The 9,123-nt window shown below is 33.1% G+C and overlaps 1 long non-coding RNA gene across 1 annotated transcript; it reads right to left on the minus strand.

Annotated features, from left to right (window-relative positions):
• Positions 1 to 4,729: 4,729 nt before the first annotated feature.
• LOC129896578 (uncharacterized) lies at positions 4,730 to 7,197 on the minus strand. The gene is made up of 3 exons (XR_008767998.1): positions 6,944 to 7,197; positions 6,332 to 6,377; positions 4,730 to 5,049 (listed from the first exon to the last, which is right to left on the minus strand). It is a non-coding gene; the product is annotated as an uncharacterized LOC129896578 (long non-coding RNA).
• Positions 7,198 to 9,123: the final 1,926 nt, after the last annotated feature.

The raw sequence follows: 9,123 nt of genomic DNA on the forward strand, positions 1-9,123 counted from the left end.
ATCTAGGTTGATTTTATTGGTTTGGCTTAATGTATTTTGATAAGTTTTGGATAACTTTTAGTTGTTGTTTGGCCTCAAATTTTTAAATATTTTTGGCAAATTATTTTTGGGTGAAGTTTTACAATGTATTTGGCCATAAATTTTTTCAAGTTTTCGTGAAGTTTCAAAAAATATTATTTTGTACATGTAAGTTCTAAAAATTATTAAAAATACCAATAAGTTTGTGTTATCATTTTATAATGTACATGTTCTGTTAATAAAAAATCTTATAACATAATTGATAACAATCAACAACAAAATAACAATATGAACAAGAGCAATACATTAATCGAATTAAAAACAAGTTGTTCTTTGTTCCTATCTTTTCACTCAAACTATTCTTTTTCGGGAAGGTAATAACAAACTATTCTTTTGTAAAATCTTCCCACATTGTACGGATAATTTCTTCCCGACAAGCTTTCATTTCTAGATCAGATGACCGAGAAGACGAAATAATATTGTTACTCTGAGTCGATTGTTCATCATTTTCATCAACGGTCATGTCATCACTTTCATATTCAGTGAATATTCCGTCACTGTTTTGATTTTCACGCAAAAAATTATGTAATACAGCACAAACAACTACTATTTTCACCCGCATATCTAAGTCATAGTTGTTTATGTCTTGTCATAGTATTATGAATCTACTTTTCCACGCACCAAATATTTTTATACATAAGTTTTATTTAATGGTGTTGGTTGGTCATACTAATGGAGTAAGTTAATAGATAAATATTTAATTAAAATTAATAAATGATGGTGTTTTTATAAAATATAAAAGTTTTGGGGTAATTTTTAAATTTTTAAAACTTTTCAAGTTCCCAAATTCTAGTTTTTTCTAGAACTGGAAAACTTGAAATTTTTACCAAATATATTTGTCAAGTAATGATAAATTATATAGACAAACACTAGTTTCCAAAAAAATTTCAATTTTTTTTCCAAAAACTAATTGGGGTGAAACGCTTGCTTACTTCCGGTTCTTTATTTCATGGATACAGGCACTATAAGAAAATTTAAAAGGAACGTAAGTCTTCTTTGCAGCTATTGTTTTGATATGTTTATTCAGATTTCCAGTACTATACAGAATGCGTCTGTTACCCACGGTTTTCAAGCCATGGTTGTAATAACCGAGGCAAAACTAACAAAAAATAATAAGATTATCTACGTATTAAAAAGTGACGCTAATTTGTTTACCAATTATCGTGGCAAAATCACGCGGTACCAAATTTCATTCCCTCTTATTGTTTTTTTCATAACCCCCCCCCCCCCCCCCCCCCGCCCCCCAATTTACCAAAAATTAAATATTTAATTTATTCTTTGGCTTGTAAAATTATATATTCGATTGTTAACAGTTAACTTTTATGTTGAGGTGGTAGTTTTATTTTATCAAAAGAAGGTACAAAAAAGAAGGGGACTACCAGTTGTACCTTCCTAACTGATGAGTAAACCTGCTCACTCCATTGCATTTGAGCTAAGCTAAAAAAGCGTACCCACCAAGTGGTCTTGATTCAGTTTGAGTTTGAGATATTTTTCAATGTGATTAATGAATGAATTTCTGACGTATTAAATGATATACTTATGTAAGAAATTGTGTATGGACTTACCGATCGTGAAAATGGTAAGGAAAAAGAATGATTTATGACTGTGGAGAAATTCTTATTTCGGGACAATCAAGATTGGTTAGGAACTATGTGAGAAAAATGAGGCTATTGTTGCATAATAGCGGAATTGTTATTATTAAAGATTTTCTTAACAACTGATTTAAATAATGTGATGCTGAGTTCTTGTCTATGCATTGCTTGGTTTGTTCTTAGAATTATGTTAAAGACCATAATATGATGTCAATGTATTTATTAAATCAAGATTTCAGATCAGGAGTCCAAGCTATGTTGTACTTGTAATCATGATTGTTTTAACTATTGAATTGAGTTTATGAGGACTCAATGCTTTAGTTGTTGCTAAATTGTGTGTCTATTTGTTATAATTATTTTGACTAGTGGATTGAGTTTATGGGAACTCAATGCTTTAGTTATTTCTAAAACGGTGTTCTCTTTATCATAATGTATTTGGTTTAAGGTGGGTGATGAACAGATCCCTGTAGTGTGCATATTGTTGCGCCATGATAATGGGGGAAAGCTTTTCAAGTGTGTAGTGTTGAGTTCGACTCTGGGATAGAACCCGTCGAAATTTCGCTAAAGGAGTCAAGTTGGACTAAGCCATGACCATGAGAGTCAATAAAGAGATTTAGAATAGGGAATACTCCCAGGAAAAGTCTTTCTGGGAAACTTTCCCCGTAATCGCCGCTAGAGGAGGATCATCCTACCAGGGCGGGAATCCTCCCGCCAGAGCGGGACAGGGTGAGACAGAACCTCGGCTTTGTTTCCCCAATTTTTCCCTATTCCACCCATCTACTCCGAAATGGGTAATGATTAATTTTTGCTTTTAGACCCATGCCTAGTAATAGAGAGTTGGTAGTTATTAAGCTAGATAGATGACCAAAAGTCTGGTGTATGGTTAAGTGTGTGACTGATCGTGGTTTTCTAGTATTTTTTAGAACCTATTTGATAATAGGCATATAGGTTATTGCCTTGATGGATTATGTATTCACATGAGTTGATCTTAATAAATGAACGGGATTAATAAAAAAGGCAATGTGTTGCTACGATTGTAACTGAAAAGTGTGAAATGCTTGATCTTATGATATGCGTTGATAGTCCCATTGTGATTGTGAAATGCTTGAACTTGTCATTTTCTCATTATTGTGTGAATATGTCGAATTGCATTTTGTTCTTGGACACTGTGATGAGATGAAGAGTGTAAGCCAAGGTCATTTTCGATGAGAGTGTAATACCAAGGTCCAAGTGTGTCGTAATTAAGTATTTCCTTCAAGGACTTTTCATTAGAGCATTTATAACTGGATTATAACATAGGATCAGCAAAAATGTCTGACAAATGACTTAAATTAGCTTTTTAACGAGGATCATACCAATGATAATTTATTATGTATAACTTTCATTTGCTTATCATTTCTCCCCCTAATGTTAAAAAATCTAACATTCACCCCCACCTTATTTAGGGACTCATCTTTATGCATTGTATAATGGTGGAACAATGGAATCATATACTGCACATTTAAATTTTTAGATGATATTATTTGGTCCTGATCCTGAACCAATTATAATAGGGGATCCTTGTTGGCTTGATACGTACATGTTTTGTTATATTTGAAATAGCACATATAAAAACAACAACAATAACAAACTCAGTATAATCTCACCATGTGGGGTCTGAGAAGAGTAGAGTGTACGCAGACCTAACCCCCACCTTAAAGATAGGGCGGCTATTTTCGAAAGACCCTCGACTCAAGAGAGGAAAACAAGATAAAAGGTCAGATAGGGACAAACATATCGAAAACAAGATGAAAACAAGGAATAACAAAACTGATAAAAAGTCATGGTAGAATAGTACGAAAAGAAAGAGACATTAACTACTATAAATAAATAAGATAATCAAAGTACAACTACCCCACACCTATAAACAACAATACAATGCAGAAATCAAATGGCATGAAATAGCACATCTCATGCCAAATTTATTTTGGGAGTTTTGTTCTCATAACCAATAGTTTAGCTTTAATTGGAGGCATATAACTTTTGCTTAAATCCACTTGGATACAAACCAACATCATCAATATAATTTTATAATTTGAAATGTGCTCTTGATTTAACAATTCGAGCAAACAACAAAGCACATATGACCATAATATAAATGCATCTATTAAAATCATATAATAGTAAACGGTCCACATGGCAAGTGAATGGACCCATATTCACCTTTTTTATAGATTTCAAAAATTTAGGAGATACAATCCCAATCTTAGCTGATACAATAATAATTTTATCATGAGAACAAACAACACAAGAGAATTCTTGAAGGATTTATTATTTCTTCAAAGTATAACCACATGAATTCTCAATTATTTTTTCATTATATTTGATCTGGGATGGTCAATCGGTCATTTTAACTAATATTTATTTGAGTAAACTTCTAATTTACTTTTGCATGTGATTCCATCATCATGTCCATATTTATGTACCACAGACAACACATAAAAATGGGTAATATTTCATATAAATATTTATAACCTACTTTTATTGTAGTAATATGAAGATCTTAAATCTTCTCATATTTTATAGTCTCAATTTTTAATTTTTATTTTATGATGGTTTCTTTGAAACTTCAATAATTTCTTTCGAGACTTACTACAATTCCATAATTATGAATGATTTTATTTCTTTTGAAAGTAGTACATTAGTTCATCAAAGCTCATAAATAATTTTGGATACTACCACATATTTTCTAATATTGTCCGTGTGGTGAACTTGTCCTTCAAGGAGAGATTTATATCATCATTGTCATGGTCAAAATCATTTCAAGTAAAACTTGTTTCTTGATTTATTTATGCCACTCATATCTTCTTCTTTTTCTTTTTCAATATATGAAAAAATATTTTTGATCTACATAGGTACATAATCAATGACAATTTTGTGCAACCAATATTTTTTTTTTCATAGCCACAACCTTATAGGCAATAAGTATTTTTTTCTTTTACTCTTTTGGTAGTTCATTGTCACACCCCGATCTCAACAGGGTGTGATGGACACCCGATCCCATGCTTGGAGCCGAGCGAACCCGCTGCTTCATAGTACATATTTAATCTCTTAGACTTTTACATCAACAAGAAATGAAAAACATAACTAAGCTTCGTGAATTATTTTTTCCAAAATCTATCATCCCATAAAACTCATAACATACAACATAATAACATATCGGCTGGTGACGCCGCTTACAAAGATGACACTCTATACCCATAACTCTGTCTGCAAAGTCTCTAACTTCGAACGAAACATCATAGCGCATAAACTCTGACTCGGCAGCACTCCAGAACAAGTGGAGTTGCCAGCCCCGCTGGAACATCTTCTATAGTAGCTTCTACTTGTCTGGGTGTACCTGCGTGGCACGAAACGCAGCCCCCAAAGAAAAGGGGGTCAGTATGAGTAATGTACTGAGTATGTAAGGGATGAAAATCAGCATAATAAAGAACATAAGGTATGAACAACCATATCGTAGAATCATAGACATATAGTGAGATAAGAGAGTAACCTGTACATATGAGTGCCCTTTTAGGCCGGATGCCATGCATGCTTGTCTTATCATATAAAACATATCTTTTTCATATGCATAGAAAATAGAAGTCATATCACCGAACAACGTCGGCGTGCCCACATATTTCCCGCGTCCGGGCATCCCACGTCCAGGATGAAGATTACTCCAACTGATCAGGTGGGAATGCGTCTATAGCGCCACATATACACCTCCCCATATCCCACATATACATATACATATACATATACATATAGACAGCATGCAGGAGAGCTCAACGAAAGTCGTATATTTATCGGAGTGACGGAAGATCGGTAACCTCCGATTATATTATGAATTAGTCACGGTCGCTTTGTCTCACCTTGAAGGAACAATTATTATAGGATGAGACTATCAACGAAAGATAATATTAAGAGAACGTAGAATAAGGTCACAATCTTATAAGGCGTCAAATCGTATACATATGCACATATGACCAATTTTCAAGACTCGTAGAATAATTGGAATGAGCTATGATTCAAAATCAAGATAAGAGTCATATCAAGTACCTTTCAAAAATTACCATGGATTATATCCAAATAAAACTTTTGGAATCATATACACGTATCTAAGCACGAGAAAATATCCTTTGGAAGCTCAAGAAAATTGGCCATCCTAGTGGCTCTACGAATAGGACTTTCTTGAAATTGTATAAAATGTCATATACTTGTTTCATAAGACTCATTCCAAAAGAAAGAGTAGCTCTATATATTTATGTCAAAACATGTCAAGATAAAGAGGGGTAAACCTTACATACATGAAGTCATTCTTATCATAGCCATCATAGACATATTCTCATCCTCGACATCATCAATGTCATTGTAAAACATATCCATCGTTATTATCATAAAAGCTTGTAATACTGTAAATCTTTGTTTTGGGGAACTATAGAAATTTTGGAAAACATTGACGGGTTATAGAAAAAGTAGTCATTTCCTTGGGACCATTGACACCTAACTTTTGAAAACAAAGAAAATATGGAAGCACTTATCAAACCATAACATCGGAATCATGCCTTGAAAGAAAAGGGTAAGCCTTACATACTTATGCCAAAGACATGCCAAAAGAAGGAACGGTTAACTTTACATACCTGTACCGCGCCTTACTAGCTTTTCTTATTCTTCCAACTTGTTAGTCTACATTCAAGAGAGTTGACATAGTCATTAGATTCATCACCATATACTTGTCTTAATCCTTCAAACAAATTAATTTCTAATCTGCCGAAATTTCAGCAGCATCTCCCCTATAAGTACACCATCTCCGAGATCTCAACTCGGCCACCATGTCAACAATCATATCAACAACAACAACCAGCAGTATATATACAATCAAATCACCTCCACTTTAAACAACACAAGCTCCAAACAACTAGCATAAACTACGATACCAAAATAGAGTTTTTAACCTTTATTTCGTAAAATCTTTAACCATACCAAACGGGGGGTAATGTGGCTGCAACCAGCAGCAACCACACCCTTTTTAAAACACTTTAAAGGCCTGCAACATACAACCCAACCAGCTGCACCCGCAGCGCCCCAACGACAACACACTACGCGACTTCGATTTAGCTACTATGACTTTAATTTAGTAGTTTCCAACATCATGCATCCTTATACATTTTATCTGCTTCCAGCCATATTTAGGACACGTAATACACCTCATACCAACATCATAAACTCCAATTTGAAAGGAGAGACCTTACCTTTACCGAAACTCTCCAAAACTTGCCTCGGAAGCTCTCCTCGCGCGGCTAGAACTTTGGGGCTGTTTGGTGACGTTTTGAAATGCTCCAAACCATAAATTTACGTTACCAATACCTTCATAACATCTTGGTACACCATAGATAATTAATTCACGAAGCAAAATCGGAGACTTACTTTTTTTTTTCTCCCCCAAAACCGAGCTCTCTCTCTCTAGCTTCAAGTTTCTCTTCTCTTCTTCCTCTTGAATTTTCTAGAACTCTCTTGGGATAAGAATGACTCTAATGAGTCATAAGACACACACATATATATAAATATCTTCCATCACTTATCCCTTATTTGAAAATAAGTCCCTAAATTATGAATATAGACAAATGACCCCTTCTCCATTTTTTTTTTCTAGAACCTTCTTTAACAAATAAAGATGGCTTAATTGCCTTGCCATGTACACTTTGGTTCATATATACTCATCACATGGTCATAAAAGAATGGGGCCCACATACACCTCTTACATGAATTTTCTTGAACACTTTGTGAAATTTCCTTTTTGCCCTTAGCCTTTTCCAATATTTCCACACTACTAATGTTCATAAATAATATTCATAACCAACTTGTATAAAAAAAAATTGGAAGATGGTCATTTCCTTCACTTTACCACGGCTACTTTAAAATATCCAACCGTATAAAATACGGGATATAACATTCATAATAAAACATACTACAATATTTGTGATCTACTAAAAGTACTTGACCAATGACCATTTATATCAAAATAATTTTTTTTTATATCTCTCAAACCTCCGGTAGAAGTGAGTTGTGACATTTATTCAATGAGCATGTCATTATTCATATTTTTTTATCATCTCTTAACATATTCACTTTCAAGAATGGTCGAGCATTCATGACGCTTATCACAAGTAGGGGTGTTCATGGTTCGATTTGGGTCGGTTATTGATTAAAATCATAACCAAACCAATTTAATCGGTTTTAAATGTCTAAAACCATAACCAAATCAAGTAAAATAATAACCACCGGTTTGGTTATTGTCGATTTGGTTCGGTTTAGTTCGATTTTTTAGTTTATGACTAGCCGGGACAATTCAAATATTCTCTCTCCACATTCTTCAAATTTCTTATGAAGCTCTTTTTTCCTCACGGCCCACAAGGGCAAACTTTGCTGCATATTGAGGGAAAGACATGTTGATGGCAAATCAAGTGGACAAAACTTGCAACACAATTTAGATTTAAAAGAACAAGTCAAACAGAGGTTCCAAAATACAAACAACTTTGTCCATTAAAATGAAAAAAATACATATGTAAACTAAACTAACTAGAGAATCCATAATAGAATCAATTTTATCTTTAATTAAATTATGAAAATTAATAATTAAAAGGTATAAAATATCTTTAATTATTTATGAAAAGCTAATAGTATACATATAAATAATTATAAATTTTATGTATATAATTATCGGTTTGGTTCGGTTATTTATTCGGTTATTTTTTACTATAACCATAAGTCCATAACCAAACCAAATATTATTGGTTTTTTAAATTTAAAATCAAACCAAACCAAACCAAGTGTCTGTTTTTTTATTCGATTTGGTTAAATTTTCGGTTTGATTTTGATTTTAACCAAAACTGTGAACAACCCTAAGATTCATAAGTCACATTCTCTTCAAGAAATGAACTATAATCATATGTATGTGCCTCATAATTTTTTCATTGGAAGTTCATTGTCATGCTTTGAAATTTATCATATTTATATGACACACCTCAAAATCACCTTTTAACAGGTTAAGTGTACCACCATTTTATATTTTTTATTTTGATGGAGGATTTATAAAATCAAATTAGGCAGCATCGCAACCGCGTGCCCAATACCTTTCATACCAAATTTGATGACAAGAATTACTTTCACATTTTGAAATACTATTCGAAAAATTCATAGTCTTCTTCATTGTTACCACAAATCCACAATGATAGTTATTGTATGATCCTTTGTCATGCCCATGTTCATTTGTACAACCACAATAATCATTGTCATCTTACAGACTTATCATGTACTGCTACCATATTCATTTAAGGGAATGGAGCAAATCAAGTGGGATATGTTTTCTTAGTCATTGTTATATCATCAATATATTGCGTTGGAACTTTAACCCAATGTCTCATATAAAGGA

This window comes from Solanum dulcamara, chromosome 7, assembly GCF_947179165.1.
Source record: "Solanum dulcamara chromosome 7, daSolDulc1.2, whole genome shotgun sequence".
In the NCBI taxonomy this organism is placed as follows: Eukaryota; Viridiplantae; Streptophyta; class Magnoliopsida; order Solanales; family Solanaceae; genus Solanum; species Solanum dulcamara.